Source organism: Numida meleagris, chromosome 6 (genome assembly GCF_002078875.1).
Source record: "Numida meleagris isolate 19003 breed g44 Domestic line chromosome 6, NumMel1.0, whole genome shotgun sequence".
Taxonomy (NCBI): Eukaryota; Metazoa; Chordata; class Aves; order Galliformes; family Numididae; genus Numida; species Numida meleagris.
Window position 1 is genome coordinate 22,445,991 of NC_034414.1, and position 19,260 is coordinate 22,465,250.

The window sequence follows — 19,260 nt, forward strand, 5'->3', positions numbered from 1 at the left end:
GGACACCCTGTGCGCTGATGAGCCTGTGCCAAGGATATAGGAGCTGCCAGACTGTGACTGCCATGTAGGCTGTCTCTTTTAGTATGCTCTCTCTAGCCACTGCCAAGTGCTTCAGAGGAAGATACATGGTCCCTGTGGTGGGCAAGTTATTCTTAACCAATCATGATATCCTCCTAGGCATTTGTGGTATGAAGCTGTTGGTCTGTTCTCTCAAATGTGCAAGGGTAGCTGGGGGCACTGGACTCTGGCTGCTTACACAGTGCCTGGGCTTCTCTTTGACACTCATACCAAGGCAGATTTGGTGGGCTGCTCTGGAATCAGCCCTATCTCACTTCACCGTATGAACACGCTACAGAGGTAGTATGTTCCTCAGGAGAGGAAATATTCAGCTTGAATATGCCCTTTGCAAACCCAATAATACATTCTCCCTGGAACTAAATAATAAGAGTGTTTTTGAAAGGTACATTCTGGTTATAAAGTCCAAAAGATGGTGACTTCCCCAGTGAAGCTGTTGCAGTTCCAGCTGCCCAGAAATTAGTTAAATAAGACAGATTTGTCTAGTGAACTTTCAGCTATTGGCTGACATTACGTCTTTGTCAGAAAGACAGAAAAGCCTGCGTTCTTGCCTCTGCTTCCTAGTAAATGCTTTCCTATGTGTAACTTGCTATATTCAGCAATTATGTCACCTCAAAACCTTCCCTTCTGCAAAATGAATTAATTGGATACATTAAGCCATACATTCTAAGTCTTGTTTTCTAGTTCCTGAGGTCCATACTGCTGATAGCCCCACACAGTGACAAATCCCATGTGCTTTTTGTGGATTTCAAAAATCCACAAAAAACAGAGTTTTTAATTCAGATTATAATACGACCCACAGATTAATGGCTATTTGACAGTTTTTCTTCATCAGTGAAACTACTGCTTTAACCTTTTCCCTTCTGAGCCAAGGAGATTCTGAAAATGTTACACTTTTTTTTTCTAGTCAATGTTAACTGCTTTTCTACTACCTTGTCTTGGTGGTTGAAGTCAGCTATGAGGCATTGGCTCTGTTTTGTGGAATAACATAGTGCAGAAAGAGTGGCCATCAATAAGCAGGAAGCTTCCAGGTCAGTAACTCTCAAAATCTGTCCTGTGACCTTCTCTCTGTAGAGGGATGTACCAAGATCAGGAGAACCCTCTTCCCCTCTTATAGTCCCTGGAAGTGCTGAGTGACATACAACTATTTTCTTTCTCTTGTTATTCTAGTCCCTTTCCTCTTGCCATATGTGTTACTTTCCTAACCCTGGCATCAGAGTTTGCACTAAACTATTATTCATCAAATGTTCTATTTCTTATCACTGCTCTACTTCCCACTTGTGTGTCTTTTTTTGTTTGTTTTGATTTCTGGTGGTGGTGGTTTATCTTGTTCATTTGATTGTTTTTTGAATAGTTTTGGGATTATTTCAACACTTCTAAAACAGAAGCAGCAAGCTAGAACCAAGCATGGTTTAGAGAATGTATTAGGTGAGCTTTTGCCACCAACAAGATTAGCCTTTCTCATTTCTGTCCAGAAGATCTTTTTGTGACCACCTTAGTAGTTCAGGCAAGGATTCAGACAGATGTATTTGCTTTTGGTTGGCTGGGCTTACTCCATAAGGGCTGCATTTTATTTTCTTCCTGCAGCAAAGATGATGCTTTTCTATGTGTAGCCTGCTTTTCAGTTATACTTTTTCATAGGTTCAGTATCCGGGGCCTATCGCACACCCCTGTGTATCCAGTATTTCTTGTATTTTGTGATATCTATGTCACAGAGGTTTCCAAGGCAGTATTATCCAATTTTGGGTATGCTGTAGGAGCCTTCTTAGTAGCTCTTTGGTGCCGTGGATGATTGGTTTGAAGTGGCAGAGACTGTTATGCTACTTTAGGTGGTTGATGTAGGAGAAAGGTATACTTAACTGAGTCAAACTGAATGGAGAGTAGGAGGAAAATGAATGAGAAGCGCTAAAACATGTAGTGAGAAGGAAACTTCAAACATTTTTTCTTTCTCTTTTGCAGAAACAGAAGTAATTCTGTAATAACCTGTGACATAGTTTGTGATAGGGTGTGGATGTGGGTGTCTCTGTTTCAGAGCATCTCCATACCATGTTGTTTCTTTTTCTGCTTGCTTGTTTTCTCCGGAGATTTCACTCCGTTCTGCTGAGCTGGTAAATACAGATCTGTGTATTGTTTTCCATGTTACAATAAAATATCTCATCCCTGATCACTGGGCACTACTTGATGGAGGTGAAGCGTCTACCTGTTTGAGATATACCACCTCCTGAGATTATGAAGAGCTGGGACAAGAAGAAAGAATATGGTATCAATAATGATACATGCATCATAGCTTTGGGATGATACAGTAGTGTCACTGGCATGAACAGGGTTTAGAGACTTCCCCTATGCCAGATGGTACCAACAGGCTCTGCACACTTTTCTCCCTGCTGGGGCTCTGGCTGCCTGTGTCCCAGCCAACTCTGATACATGCAGCTTAACCTGAGGTCATACTGCTGTGAAAGCAGCACTGTAAGAGATCTGCGGGGGGCCTTGTAGGGGTTTCTCCCCTTATTTTGTTGAGAACCGCTTTTAAATCCAGGCCCTTTGTCCTGGCCTCAGTTACACTGCAGATATGCCTTTACCTGACCGTGCACCCCATTAATTTCGACCCTGACCTGGTGACTTGACCTCTTGCCTGATTTCAGACCTGCTTTGTCTGTATGGACTTGTCTGGCAACCACTGAACTGAGGCTGGCCCTGGTCAGAGTCACTGGAGCTGCTCTACTTTCTTGCTGCTGTGCTGTGGTCTCTGCTCATGTTGGCCTGAGCACTGCCTGGACTGCCCTGCTGTTCTCTTTGGCCTCTTGCAGGGCAGCCCTCATGCTGCTGCTCGACACCCTGCATCTGGCAGAGCTGAGAGTGAGATCTGTAGGTCATCCCTCGCTTGTACTAATAAAACCTTTACAATGTCCCATACCACAGTGTATTTTTGAAATGCATCAGAGAGATTAAATGCTTGATTTGAAAGGCTAATCATCTCCTTTCCAGATAACCAAGATCTTTTGAAAATATCACTTTAGCTCTTCAGGGTTCAAAGCCTCCAAAATAAACACGGGGAGCCTTTAAAAAGACCAAGATAGGCTTTTAATACAGTGTCGCACCTTTGAAGTCCACAGGCTAGCACTGGTAGCACATGAATTATTCCAAAATAGCTCCATGTGCTAATATATTTTGAGAGGTCATCTGTGCCTTTTGTGTGACTGTTTAAACATTTAAGTTTATGGAAAGTTAGTTAACAGCTGTTCCAGACTCAATGGATTAATTAACTATACACTGTGTTTATACAGCTCCAAACCATACAACAGGTACTGTGTCTGACATGATTCTGAAGATGTATTGCAGGGCTTTGGACCACAAAGATCATTTTCAAATAGGAGGTATTTATAGTTTTTATTTCCAGTCTAATTGATGGTGCTGACGCTTCAGAGGTTCTGCAGATCATCTGAGAGAACCCTTCACTATATTTCCAGCAAACAGTAGGAGCTAGCTTTTTTTGACCATGGCCTGTAGGAAAGTGTTTTCCAGCCACTCCTTTATTATCTGACCAAGGAGACTGAGAACAGAGGCTGGAGCTCTTATGGGACCCTGGAGGAGACACGGGGAGGCCTTGCAAGGAGGGATCTTTTGGCTCTGATTTCCTTTCTTGCTTCCAGAGCCCCTGCCACATTTGGCATTCCCCTTAATCCCGTGGACTAATATATGAGCACCACTGAGGCAGTCCATGGATCCTTTTCCTGCTGGCAAGTGGAGCAGCCTGCTGGCTGAAGATGACTGACTCCTCACTGCCCAGAGATGTCTGATTGGAGGGAGTTCCCACCGTACTCTCTGAATGCACTTTGCTGCAGTATCAAGTCCTGACTTCTAAGATGAAGTCAGTAAAGAGTGAAGTTTACATCACCAAGCTGATCTCAGACTTCCCACTGTGTAAGTATCCTAAGTGTGGGAAAAACTCAGCCATACTTCTTGAAGTCTTCACAATCCCTTCTTTGTGTCCTCCTCCATAGCAGACAGGAACTAAATGAGACAGCAATCAGCCTTTATACTTAATTAGTGTAATTTCCCTTGAGTGGCCTGTTGCTTTTAGGCACAGATCTAATCTGCTGTGTATAACATCCATGTCATAGATAATAGAAATGAAGGGGGAAAAAGCTCTCCTGTTACTGTACACTACCCCATCCATTCCTCTTTGGTTACTGAGTGATTGTCCTCTACAGTCAAAACAAGACTGGGGAAAAGTACTGATGGAACCTCAAAGGCAGAGCCTAATAAATCTTGCTAGAATAAGTACTTGGAGAAAGACAGAGGATCACCTGTCTCTGTAGCATCACCATGGAGTAGAAACTGGGTGAGTTGTTCCTTAGTACAACTAGATGGTCCCTGGTTGTATCTACAAAGAACATCTAAATACCGAGAATGTGAACTTGGAAGAAGCTTTGATTTCCATACAGAAACTGTATGACTAGCCACTTAAGGAGCAGTGGAAGCTGGTACACTGAAGAAGTAAGTCTATTATGCAATAAGTATTGCATTTTTGCAGTATTGCTGACAGAGCCATAGTAAGACATCTAGGCAGCTGAGATGCCTCCCAGACCCACTTTGTTGTACTGTATCTGCATTGCTACAGCAGTTCCCCTGGGCAGCAGCAGAAGTCAGCAAGGGCATGGATGTGTGTATTCCCTGTTCGGTGCTCCTTGCCCTGGCCTTGCTATCAAAGGCCTTTGGATTCTTGTGTTTTCCCCTGCTTCCTCTTGCAATAACAGCACCCACTGAATGCTGCCCGATGCCTGCTTATATCCTGATAATCTCCCTCTGAGGTGTTGGGACCACCTAAGAGTGGGGCATCTACCTGTGGGCCACAATTCCATGCATCTTAAAAGCACTAAAACTTGTAGCACTAAAATAATTTTACCGTGCAGTATTCTGGTGTCCATTTACAGGACAATCACGGCAGGCTTTGCCTCCTTCAAGGCCAGTGACCTGTCATCCAAGCAGCTCAAATTCATCCTGCTTCTGGAACCTAGCTCCACTGGGTCAATGCTGAGCAGTCAAATTTATTCAGTCAAACTGCACTGGACATGGTGGGAGCAGAGCAGCTCCTGACTCAGAAATAACTGTAGCATAACATGGTCTGCCCATCCACCTACTGCCATCAGCAATGGTTAATCCTATTATGTGGTGTGAATTGCTCCACTCATCTACTTCCTCTGTTCCTGGTATCGTTTCAGAAAGGTGGTTTCTTAAACTGCAGGGCCGCTCGTCAATTACTGCCATTTCTGTTTTAGGAAGAAACCTGTGTTGTCTTAAGGAGCTGTTGAAAACGCAGGGGAAGCTCGGTCAAAACTTTCATTTGGGAGCCAGTAAAATGAGCAATAGTTTTGCTTCTCCTGGGGACAAGGAATGGTTAGCGATTTCAATATTTGTTCTAAACGGGTTTGAAGCTCTTTCAGACGGAACTTCTCTCGTGATAGGTATTTGGATGGGACTTCTAAGCAGCAATTTGGAAGGTATTAACTAGTGGCTAATACTTTATTATAGTGCTAGAGGGCACTGTACTGTTGAAGGTACTGTTTGTGGATCAAATGTAATAGCTAAGAGGTAGACAGTTTAATGGCTTGAGATTCCTTTGCGCTTTTTGTTAGAGAGACACGTTGATCCTGACAGTGCTGTAAATCATAATAATTGCGCTCTTCCTGTCTCAGACATACTGTGCTTAATGCTTTGTTGTCCTGACCCTGCAGGCTCCTTTCTGCTGAAGATGTGCAAGAAAAATGTAAACTGCTGCCATTCCAGGCTGGAAAACATTCTGCGTGCAGTTTGCACTAGTGCAAATGTGTACCTGTTTTTCAGGCAACATGAAATCAGTGATGTCTGGAAAGCCATTACTGCTTGCTTGTGAAAGCATACAACCGTGGGCAGCAGCGCTCCATGAAAATGATCACCTATCTGGTTAGAGCAGCATTACAGTTGATAGATAAGGATGAAATGTTCTTCTAACTGCTGTCAGTTCAGATAAACAGAACTTGAGACCCTTTTTACAGAATGCCACCAGTTGTCTTCTAACGCTATCATAAAGCTGTTGTTCATCTCTGCGACTTTAAACAGTTCTCACCTTGTGTTCTTCAAAGTATGACGTCTTTCTCTGGGTAAAAAAACAGCTTTTTTCCCATCATGTTTCATCTCCTCTGCTGAGTTTTTGAATTGAGAATAAGAAACAGTAACATTATCTGCAAAATTCATACCTCATCTACGAAGTTCTAGCTTTTTTCATGCTTTGTTCACAGTTTTGTCGTTAAAATGTGTCACAAACAAAACAACTGTATGTTTGCCTAAAATATTATGATACTTTTGCTTTTGCCTCAGAATTCATTTTCAAAGGTAAATGTGAATTTTCACTTTTGAAAAATTGTTCTGATTTTTTTTCATTCTCATGTCATTTTTTTATTAATAGAAACTAAAATGGCCTGGGAGTTTTGCCTGCTTTTTGAACTTTTAAAAAAATTATTAAATTTCCTACAAGTAGTTGCTTTCTTTTTGAAAGTTTTGAAACCTCATGCTTCTACTGAAAAAAAATTCCGTGTAAAGTAACTTGATGAGTTAATTTTTCAGCTTCAGTCAGTGTTTACAATGTAAGTTTTTTCCTGTATATATAAAACGTGAGGAAAACTAAGTTATTCCTATTGCTGACTGACACCATTACCTGAATATCAATACCCAGACTGTAATATCACAACAGCAGGCAAGTTCTGAACGATGAATAGTCTGTGTCTTCACATGGCTCCTAATTAGAAATTGACAGGGTTAGCAGCTCCATGAAATCCACCTTTGAGTGGCTCTGTTGCAATGGAGGAAAGTGCCCTGTGAAAATACTTTTTAGAAGCAAGGAGGTCTGTGGGTTTGGTCTTGGGTTATTATCCATGAGCAGAGAAACTTGACAGAATCATAGAATCACCAAGGTTGGAGAAGACCTCTAAGATCATCCAGTCCAACCGTCCACCTATCACCAGTATTGCCTACTAAATGACAGCATGCAGCTGAGGGGCAGGGAGACTTGGAGCAGTGAGGCGCGCAGCAGGACAGTAGATGTGGCTATAAAAATCACACCAAATTTTGTTGTGATTTTCATTTTTTCTTCTTCAGATTGGAGGGATTAACTCTGAAGTGAACAGATTCCCCTGGAGACCCAAGCACTCTTCAGTGGCCTTTTGTACCCTGCAGAATATGGATTCTTTCTCCATCTTGCATAGCTGTGTCTGCAAATCCCGTCTTGCACGTTCCCAGGCGCCTGCTTCCCGTGCAATTTCTGCTTGGCAGTGAATAGCTGTTTTTCTTCCTTTCTTTCCCATCCCCCAGCTCATGTTCTGAGCAGCTGTGGGCCCATCCTTCTCGGGAAATCATCTAGCTCTTGGCCTGTCCTAGGAAGAGTATTAGCCATCCATGCTGCTCTTCATCCCATTTTCTTTTCTTCTTCCTTCCCTTTCCCTTCTCATCTCAGCTTCCCTTTTTACTCCCCTGCTACCTTAAAAACAAATTCTCTCCTGTTTTAATCTTTCTTCTCACCACTAGTTTAGTTAATTGAAGTCATCAGAATCATGTAGCCAATTACTCCAAGACCCAAAAATTCTTTCTGGTAGTGGCTGAAAATTGGACATATTGGGGTTCTCTGGGCAGATGTTTTGTGAGTGTGCAGAATTTGATTAAAGTTTAAAATTTCAGCTCGTATCTGGAATGTAAAAGAGGCTCTAGCACTGTCTGACAGTCACCTGGGAAGGTAGAAGAACTTGAACCTCAATTTTCAACATTTCAAGAAGTTTCTTCCAGGTTGTATACGTCTCCCTCTCCAAAATATGAGAAATTTCAAAGATGTCAAAGTACTGGAAAATATTTTCCTTGCTATCTGTTACCCATCTGTGTTTGGTTTATAAGTGTGTAATTTTGATTATTTCTTTCCTCCAGTTTGCTGAAGTATCTTTTTTTGTTTGTTGAGGTTTTTTTTTTTCCTGTTACATTGCCAGTGGCTGAAATCCCTATGCACAAAATCTTTCTTGCAGAAGATCATTCTGTATTGCAGAGGATGACACAGTCTTGGTTCTACAAGACGCGGCAAATCTGCAAACCACTGGACTGAGACAGTGAAGTTTTCTGCTCATAAGAAAGCCATATAACCAACAGAATCAGTAGAAAGCCAATAACAGCAATTGTAAACACTGCTCACTGACGGGTATGTTCTCTTCTGGCTTACTCAGTCCCCTCTCAGCACAGTTGCATGCTCCTCGGTGCTATTTCTGGTCTACTCTTCACCCTTTTTTCAAAATGTAGATGAAGCATGGGATGGTGGCCAGCACACAGGGAAGCAATGCAATGGCTGAAAGGGGCCAATTAGAGGATCAAAGTCAGGGAAATTAAGCTTTGAGAGGAAAGGGCAGAAATAAGGTGGGGCTGGGAAGAGCAGGATAATAGTAACCCTCAGGGGAGACAACAGAGTAGGAATTGGAACTACAGTCAAAGATGCAGAGGGCAAAATGTAACTGTTATCCCTTGCAGGGACTGTCTTAGAAAAGAGAGAAGCAGCACAGGGAGAGAGAAGCACTAAAACTGTGCAATACATCCACTGGTTTTGAAGCGTTGTTAGCCACTGCATCTCCACGGAGCCTACCTGTAAGCAGGGCCGTGCAAGCAGACCCTCCAGTGTGGCTGGCGTCTAAATTGTCTCCCACTTCACAGCCTCCAGGCACCACCGTGGCTGCCGCTCTCCTTGCCTGTTGCCAGTGCCTGGGTCCCTCCTTCCCCTGGTTCCTCTAAAGCACCAGTCATCTGACCTCTGCCTTTGAAATAATGAATTTCCGAGTGTGTCCATAGTTTTTGTAAGCTAGATCCTTGTTCTCACTGCCTTGACTACGTGTGGTTTGAGGCCCTGCTTAACTAAACCAAGTATTTTTAACTTGGTGCAGCGTGGCATTGAGGGTTTACATACTTTGAAGAAGAGGGAGCATATGCTTACTGTGTTTAAGTCAACATGAGGTGACTGGAACAGCACTGAAATGAGACATTCCAAAGATAAAATAAGAGTGTCCCTTCTGCTTGGGATTTACTGAGGTCTGGTTTGTTTTTTTTTTAAGGAATGAGCTCATATCATGCATAGACTAAAGCTGCCCAAGAGACGTTTCTGTTGTATAAGGATTTTTGTGGAAAATGAGATGTTGTTTACAATACAGGGAAAATACTGAAATGTTTGTTTGGGTTGATTTTTCCCCTGAATCATTTTAGATTGCAACGTGCATAGCAAAGTAATTTTTCTTGTATGTCACACTGTTTCATTAAAGCACTAACAGAAGGCACTTGATCTAGAAATTAAGATAAGTTGCTTCAATCAGTACTAAGTAGCAGGTGCCCTTAGTGATTAAATGTAATAGAGTATTTCCATTATTCTATTATGTTTTATGTTAGCACTTGTCATAGTTCCTCTCATATCCTGAAATACTGTGAAAACACGTTCAGAACGTTTCACAGTCTCGGAATTGCTGTTTCCTGACAGTGAGAAATATAAGAAATTCAGAGAAAATTAATAAAATTTGGGTTTTCTCTATAGAAGAATAAAAACCGAAGTTGAAACATTTTCTTGTGAAGGATAAAATATTGAGTTTGATGGTACAATGTATTGCTGACATAATTCTGCTTTGTTTGCTTTGTTATTTGTGAAGAACATGAAAGCACTGTTCTGCTGAGTAGTATGCTCTTTGCTGCCCTTTGGTGCTTCTCATGTGTATTGGGGGTTTGGAGGGAAAAAAGTGCAACCCCAAACCCATTACACAGCAAGCTAATTTACTATAGCAGCAACAGAAAGAGGAAAGCAATGGAAAAAATACTTGAGTGATGATTAGGTCAGCACCCTGGGCTTTTAGCTGCCATTTAAATTTAAATATGCACTGCAACATGAGGTAAATAGGCCAAATGAGTCTGCAGAGAGCTTTCATAACGTGCAGTCTGAGACACTCATAGCAACATACCTTCTGAAATACTCTGGCCTGGATTGTTGCGGTCAGCTACTGAGAGCAACTAGCCTATAGTGTGCAGCCGCACATAAAGTGCTCTCTGGAACAAAATAAAACTGTAAAAGCTGATAAAACTGGGAACGTTACCTTGAGGTAGGTTATTGGGGCAGCAGGAAAGGGGCTCATGCTTGGTGCATTAAGCTCTCTCGGTCCTCTCATTCCCATCACGTTTGCATTTAGGTTTGACAATATCTTTTCTGGGTGTATATTACATTACAGAACTTGACAACTGCAGAATTCCAAGTCTGACAACCCTTGTAAGTTAATAATGGAGTTTTTTTTCTCAAAGTAACCAGGAGGGAGGCATAGACAATGACTTATCTACTTAATTGAAATCTGAGGAGTTCAGTTCTGTTTTCATTTCTGTCAGTGCAATTCCAGGGAAGTCAATCATATGGAACCAAGTGTGCAATTTAATCCCAAATTGTTTGTTACATTCAAGATGCATGTTTCCACACTGAGTTGGATCCCACCAATCCTGACATAATTTAATTTCTTTCTCAGCCAAGCTTTCACTGATTTTTTTTTTTAACTCTTTTTCCTAACAACTTGTGCAAGATGGGTAAGATAGCAGGGGAGGAGTGGGGAACGTGCCCTCTCCCACAGCCTAACCTCTTGCAAAGTGGGACAGACACAGGGAAGGCTTGGGACAGGGCACAGAACTCATTTTGATTCCTCTCCTACCAAAATAATAATGTAATTCTGTAAATTTAGATAAATATCTACGGGCTTGATTCTACTGTGGCTTACATACTTTGTTATAATGGTTATAATACAAATGTTGTCATTTCTGAGATAATAGCACTGGTTCAGTATCCATTTTGGCTGCATTACTGCCCTGGGAGATGTGCTGTTTGCCCAGAAAGAAGCCTTCAGGCAGTAGGTCAGGAGAATGGCATTCTTTTAAATAGTTTCTCAGCTCTCCAGCTAAGCTAATGCTGACTAAGATCAAACAGATAAACTGGTGGGGTCATGGCTGCTGTTTCACATATTCAGAAGAAAGAGGCAAATTTTTAACAGTCATCTAACTGCAGGAACAAGCCCAGCACCTTCTACTCTGCCCGGCCCACTCGCTGCCAAGCAAGGCCCAGTGTGCCTACGGTGCTCAGGTGTCCTTGGGATGCAACCTTGCCTGCATCGAGAGTCAGCATTCATTTGTGGCATGGATTTTTTATTGCTGCAGTTTGTGGAGGTTTCCTAAGGAAACTAAAGGTATACCTGGTTGTCAGCGGTTTACGGGCGAGTCTTCCCGAGTCTGCTGAAAGCCTCATGGATTTGTGAGCCTCTCACACCACAAAACAAAGAAAGGAACATAGGCCAGTTTTCTCCTGTGCTCAGGAAGCGGTCTTCCTGGTCGACCATTAAGAGGAAGATAGTACCATACAAAGCTTAGTCTCACAATACAGATTCTCTAACTATAGATATTGCATGGGATTATTCCACACCCATTGCAGGACATTGAATTTGTCTTTCTTGAAACTCCTTCAGGTTCACTTCAAGCATTTTTTCTGTTCTGTTGATGTCTGTTTGAATACAGTTTCTGTCCCGTAGCACACTGCTTTTTACAAATTTGTTACAATCAACAGACAAAAGTGCACTCTATCCCAAAGGCCAGGTTATTAATAGATAATACTTGACATTAAAAAGTATTATCCCCATAACTGTTTGTCAGAGACCACTAGTTACCAGGCATCAGATGGAACATGCAGCACTGCTCACAACCCTTTGATTCTGGAGCTTCCTCCTGTTTTCCACCTACTTCATAGTCCACCATTTCAATCCAAATCTCACCAGTTTGACTACAAGGATGCTGTACAAGGAGGCTACATCAAAAACATTTTGGTACTTGAGGTAAGCAGTACCCGCTACTATCCTCTTATCCATGAGGAGAGCTTACAGTTTGCTGAAAAATTGTCACTTCTTGATGAAATCCAGACACCAGTCCTTAGGAAGAGGCAGTGCTGAGCATGTTCTCAGCATTCCCTGGCTTCTGCCTTCTCTCCCAGAGGTCTTGCATGTGTGAGATCAGTTCCAGCACATAACTTCATTCTTCTAGGCCCCAAAGCTATGCACTGGTTTCCCATGCAGAGCTCAGGTTCCACATGCGTTCCTTCTCATGTCAATAAGGAAAGAGGCCAAGTACTTGGGAAATTGTGTCCCAAACCACAGTTGCACGTAGGAAGTTTCCTTTTGGCTTCACTTGATAGTGTTTTGACTCCATTCAGTCCTTGGATGTGATCTAAAGACAATAATGATCTGTAGTGGGAAAAGCATAAATATTGTGTCAATTTGATGATCCTAGCTTATCCTGCACGCTCAACTAGAACTGTTTATCCCTCTACCACCTAGCATCCTCATAAATCTGCCTCTCCCATTTGTTCCTAATAATACTAATGACTGGGATCTTCAGAAAACGCATTCAGTTTATAATGAGCAGTTCATAACAAAATTGTCAGGAGTTGCTGATGAAGTTCATGATGCTGCTAAAGTAGGTGTTATCCAAATATACTAAACCTGGCCATTTTTCAACCAAATAAGACAAAAGAAAGGCAAGAGGAAGACAGAGGTGAACTGACTTGCCCAACATTGTTCACATCCGGGGCAGAAACAGGATCCAGGGATTTAAAATTATTTAATCATCTGCTAGACTGCAGCTTCTGTAAATATGCTATGGTTATTTTCCACGTGCCTGAATTGCTGGTCCATGCCACAGTATGCCTTTTAAATTCACTTAATCCTTTGTTACCCTGATCTTCCTAACAGCTATCAAACCTTAGGTCGCATAACTCACCTCGTAGGAACACAGGAACCGTGTAAATAAATCTTAATCCCTGCTCTTGCAGTCAGCCATTTCAATAGCCCAGGTTGTATGCATACCAAACTTTATCTCTGAACCTTTTAGTTTGCCTCCCTAGACTTCTGAGTTAGGACTCCGTGCTTTACATACCGTAATTATCTGTTGGTCTCAGGAGATGCTGATTCTGAAAATGTGTGGAGTTTCTGGCCAAGTCTTATTCCATTACCTGCATAAGAATGAATTCTCTTGCTGATTCTGCTATGTTTTTCTTTCCAACCAGTATTTGAAGTCAAACTTTTCCTCAAAAAAAGACAGGACTGTCCCTGACACCCAGTGACTAATCGTAGGATATTTTGCTGAGGTGCCACCCTCCAGATACCTCTGTGTTTCCTCTGCAAAAAAAACACCCCCAGATACTGCAGTAAACTCAATTTGCATTCAGCCTCTGAATTAGATACTATGAAACTCTAAGTGAGGTGAGCAGAAGTGCCAGTAATGTATATGCATTCTGAGTCCAAGCTCTAGATTCTGCAGGACCAATGGCGGGCTTGGGATGACACAAGCCGAGAACATGATTCTGCTGCCACCACAGCCTTAAGGCACAAGAGAAGAAAAGCAAGCAGGAGCCCAGGCCATCCTTGAAATGCTGAGTGGGGCTTTCGGAAGAAAAGGGGAGGATGAAGTGATTGGATTGTTTGAACAGCTGCAATGAATCAGCTGCTCCCTTTCCCTGCCTTCCCTTTGCTGCACAGCAGCCCCCTCCATGCCAAATAAAACAAAGTAATCCCAAAAAGTTCAGCTGTATCACACCGTAGGACAGAACCGTCCCGTGAGCTAGAGAGACTGGAATGATATGAAGTTGATGTGATAGAGGATTTCTCAACAGGAACTGCAAAGACTTGTCCCAGCAGCAGAGGAGAAAAGGAAAAAAAAAAAAATGGGAAACACAGAAAAGAAAAAGGCCTAAACTTAGCTTTGCTGTAAGAAGAGCCAACTGACCTAATCACAGTGGAAGTTCATTTTAGTTACAGCAGGACGAGACGTGCTACTGCTGCCATCTGTAACTTGTGGTTCCTTGTTAGCTGGCTATCCCAACACAGGCTAACCAGCTGCTGCCAGCATTCGTGGACACAGCAGGTCCTGAGGCAGTAAGGAGAGCTCTCTGGAAACTTACAGCTCTGGAGCCAAATTCAGGACACAGCTGAGAATTTCAGAAGCTTTTTAAAAATCACACAGATTAAAAAGGGAGCCTGGGGGCTGGTGTCCTGTGTGGATCAAGGCAGTGCTTTGAGGAGAGTTCCAAATAAGAGGATCAATAGGAAATCAGTACAAGAGACAGGTGAGTGAACACTGCTAGTATTTAATTTACAGCAATGGAAAAACTCAGTGTATAGCCCCACGGCATCTTTTCTTCCCCTGCCCCCCCTTCCTAGCCGCCCAGCTCAGATTTTGGTCTGGCTGCTGCGTGATCCTTTAGGCCAGTGCCCACTTAAGGATAGTTATTGCAGGGAGTACAGTCAGACTCTCTGTAATTGCTCAGCTGATGGTGTAGTGGTCTCTCAGAGGATTCAACCCAGCAACAGTAATGATACAGCTGGCCTGTCTTGCCTGATGGGATCATTTCCACTTTATTATAACTGTGATTTTCAGCTCAATAATTCCAGAGTATTTTTAGGCCCTTTGAGATGAAAAATGTGCTGAATTTGCTGTGTTGTTTCTCTTTTTTTTTCCCCTTTTCTTTTTTTTTCTCCTGTTCCCTTGTAACTGGTGACCAGGAGAAAAAGAAATTTCCTAGCTGAGCCAGGCAGGGATCCCCCATTTCTGCTTTCTTCCTGTTCTCCTTCCAGAAGAGAAGGAGCTCTCAGCAAGCTGCTGTAAGAGGCCAGTATGTTTCTGGGGATGAACTGAGAGCTCAGGCATAGCATAAAGCAAAGAGGAATTTCAGCTGAGACCACCTTCCGCTCTGTCATCTTATGAAAAAATCTCCCACAGAGAGGTGAGGAGTAAGCTTTGATTGTTCATTTAAAACCAGAACAGTAAAATCCCTGACCAGAAAACTGTAGGAAATAACGTAATCTTAACTATCTTAACCAGTATCTTAACCAGTAGCAACCACATTTTTCAGCCTCTAGTTGCTAGAATCACCTTGATAGCCCTTCCCTTCCTCCAGGTCCTTTGTAAAGGAAGAAGCAAATCATTGCCTCTTGGCAGCTCCCAGAAGACGCTTCCTCCTTCTTCTTCTGGCACATGACAGCGTGACAGCTCTACCTTGTTTCTCTTGCACTACTTTGACATGGGATAAAACCCATGCCCTACTACATCTAGGGGAGAGAAATCTAGCTGAGAACGTTGCTCTACCCCTCCTTTGTCATGTGTAGCCAGTAAGGGATGCCCTGTCAATTGCCATCTCTGCATATGTCTGCTTTATGTTCTGGTATTAAAGCCCAGGGCCTCAGGCATCTATTGGATTTTGTTTAAATGCCTTATTGGATTTTATGAACCTCATATACTCTAGACAGACCATAAGAGACATATCCTGGTGATATCCACAATAACCAATTAAAATCCCAGCCATGTTTTAACTCCATTTTCAATGAGCTATGGAGAAACAACTCATTTCTCTATAGGGTGAACAGAGATCTCATTAACTACATTTAATTGAGAGTGGCAGCTACTGGATTTTATACATTAGGGAGCACTTCTGTAGACATCACATCTTTCAAATGCATACACTGAAAAATTATAATGAATCCCATGATCAATACAGAATCATCTTTCTTGTTTCCAGTGTTGCTCCACTTCCAAGGTTACTTGAATTGATGGACTTCAGTTAATAAAATTCACATTTTCTTCATTCTACAATATGTTTTACAAACTGATCTCTACTTTAATTTTTTTTGCTGTATCTTTTGGCATCATCTTTATCAATTGGCCTTTCAAAATAACCTAAAAAAAATTATTTCCCCTGCCACCTGTTTCTTTTTGAGGATTTCAAAGCTCTCAGGAGCTGCAGACAATGCTCTTTGTAAGTGTATGCTATTGTTTCTATTGTACAGAATGAAATCAAGGGGAAGAGCATTGAGGTATTTCTCACACTGTGTTGCACACAGGAAGGCAGCAACAGAGCTGTGAACAGGGCTCTGAAGGCCCAGGGCTCTGATCACTAATACTAAAACATTATTCCTCCGTAACTCACTGGAATTTCCAGGGAAGGTGTGTGGGCTCCTTCATGTTACTGAGTGAGAGGACCCACCAAGAATGTCATCTGAGGTCAATACTCCACTGAAAGCAACAAAAAGGTAGTGGGAAGAGCAGCCATATGGCATGCATGCTTATATGCATCCACATCCACACCTCCACATACACACGCAGATATGTTTTCCCATACCCTACTGTGATTGAGTCACAGCTATACCTCCTGTCACTTTCTCTTGGAAACTATGTGAATGGGGAAGGATATGTGAAGACAGTGCTTTAGAGGCAACTGCGATGGTGACAGCCTTTCTTCAATGAACGGTACTAACCCAGCTGTAATTTTACCAGAGTCAATTGTTGCTTGGCCATTTGGTGCACATTCTTTAGAGAATCATATTCACCATTGTAGGTCAGCTGTGCCCTGTGGACCATCTCTTCCTGTAGATGTTAATTCCCTTTTGAGCGTGAGAGCTTTGTAAAGGTAGTTACATGGTTCCTTCAGGACTTCTTAAGCCCCATTTCGATATATGTTCAGAGCTTTGGAAACATCTGCTTTCTGCCTGAAATGCTGCAGGCTTGGTCTCTGTTTGAAGTTTAATTGTTTTGGGAAGTTTGAACAGATTCTTTCTTCTGTTCGTGTTTTTGGGTCAGGAGAAAATGAGTGCTTGGAGGCTCACACCAACAGTACTCCACTGTGAGGGGGGGTGGCATATTGTCCCCAACAAGAACAGGCTGGGAGCAAAGCGCCCACGTCACCTCTTCTGCCTTTGCTTCTCAGCAGAGCTGGCCCTGGGGTATGGTTGGAGATGGCAGGAAATAGGGCTGATGCTTGGAGCAGTAACAACGAGCCTTGCCTGCGCTACTGGCAGTTTTGCACTCCCACACTGAAGCATTAGTTCATGTTTTGCAGACTGTTCAGGCTTCAGCCTCTCTGCTGCACTTGCTCCTGTATGCTCCTGTCTTGCCTCCTTGCAGCAGCAGCAGGAGGTGTGTGCAGCCTGTGCTTACAATTGCTGGAGGCAGTGTGGCTTCCTGGCAGCAGGGAGGTGCGAGGCAGCTGCCAGGCTCTCGGGCCATCAGCTCCGTGGCTGTTTGCATAGCTTTGCGCTTCCCTGTGATCTTCCCCTGTGTCATATGTTCCTCATGTGGTTTCCATCAAGGCCAGTGTGGGGGAAGGGAAGCATGTGAATGATTGCAGTATTTACTCTCACTTACCATGCCAAAGCTTGGAGCCTCTGTGGCAGAGACGCTGCAGGGAGCTGTGGGCAGCGCACAACAACAGACGGGTGTTAACTGCACAGATGGAGAAGCAGAAATCTCCCTCAGCATTTCCTCCCAGAGACCCTGTCCATCTCCTTTTTCTTACAGCAACCTGCACAGTAAGAAACATAGGGTTGACTCAAAAGTGTGTGAGAACTAAATCCTCCATCCAGCTGAAAAGAAAGACAATTTGAACAAAATGATTAATCCAGGCACTACTGCTTTCAATTCCAGGTGGGAGGGATTGGGACTGCCAGATGAACTAGCATAATTTCACATCTGGCAATTGATGAACCTCTTGGAGTATCTCACAGTTGTCATCTGGCCCCTTCTGTTGCATAAAATTAAGGCCCTTCAACCCTTCATGTGTAAAATGATTTTCAGGTAGCTCAGCTAGGCTTTCTTTGCCCTCATTGTCTTCTTTCTGTGGCTGTGGTATTCTTTGCTTTTAATGCCAGTGGAATGGAGAACTGGCAAAGCAAGCTGAAATCTGGGGACTATGTGCTTACTGCTTTGTCATTGCCTTCTGCTGGAGATGCTGCAGTTGCTGAAGTATGGAGGCCAAAGCTTCCCTCTTAGAAGTTTGGGTCTCATGAATCCCAAGGACATCCTTTTCTTGTATTTGGCTTCAAAGCGTACTCCTCTGCAGGTATTCTGAATGCTCTCTGCTACATGGATTTCAGGTTATAAGGGCTATTGGATACAGGTCAGAGATCCAGAGCTGTTTGATACTGGTGAGTGTTCTGAGAACAGAAGGGCTTGAGAAGGGAGATGGTCACAGCCTGACAGCTCCTAGCTAGGCTTCTGTGGACAATCTCCCCTCCTTGTGCTTGGTCCTTCTTTTGATGGATGGAAAGACAACTTCATATGTCCAGAGTAGTTTTATTTTTGCTAATGGATAGGATTCTGTTAGGGGTTCAAGGACTTGCATGGAAAAAAAAGCTGCCCAGAGTAGAAGATAACAAGAATGAAGAAATAGATCAAGTGAAAGCTCTCCCATTTGACAGAGACTTCTGAAAAAGTGATACTACACAGTCTTTTTGTGCATGACTAAACTCTGTAACAGGGGTTGCTCCTAAAGAGGAAGCTTTGCATCTCTCTGCAGCTTCCCCAGTGGACAGGTTTCAGGGGGCAGTTCATAAACTGATTTGTCTCCTGCATAGACCAAGGAGACCACAGCAGAAGAATTGAACAGTGGAAGGCAGAAAAGTTTTACTTCTAGTCCCAGTGCAGACTACAGATGAATAGCAAGACAGGCACAGCTCCAGCACTAGTCTACATATTGTCTATTTTACATTGTGAGCTACACCTTGTGATGGCAGGAATATCCTGACGTTTCCTTTGGAGGCTGAACTGCTATGCAAGTCCTCACGCTCCAAAGTTAGAGCAATGATCTTTGTAAAGAGATAAACCAATAAACAAAACCTATTCACAAAAATGGTAGCAAGCCCAAAACGTATCGCTGCTACAGGGCTGGAGTGCATCTTGGAGCAGGCACATTGGTGCTTGTATGTGTGCAAATGTTGTATGCCAGGGTGAAAGCACATGGGGTCACAAGTATGTGCATCAGTGGGGCTGTAGGTGTCAAAGCCAGCTGGAATCTGAAGCTGTGCATCAGCATTTTCAGGATTCCTGTGATACTGGTTTCCACATGGACTGATATCATATCCTTCACTGTTTGGTGGGCAGAACTACTATTGCCATACAGTAGCTCCCACAGCCTCTGCTGTGCTCAGTAAGAAGCAGTATGTGTGCAAAAACAGACCTATGGTAAACAGCTTTTCCTGTAAAGGAGATCAGGTGGATCTCCAACAAGCAAGGAGCTACTACACAGGGACACTGCAGAGTACGGAGTGGGCAGAAGCCAGTATTCCTAGTGCCAGTTTC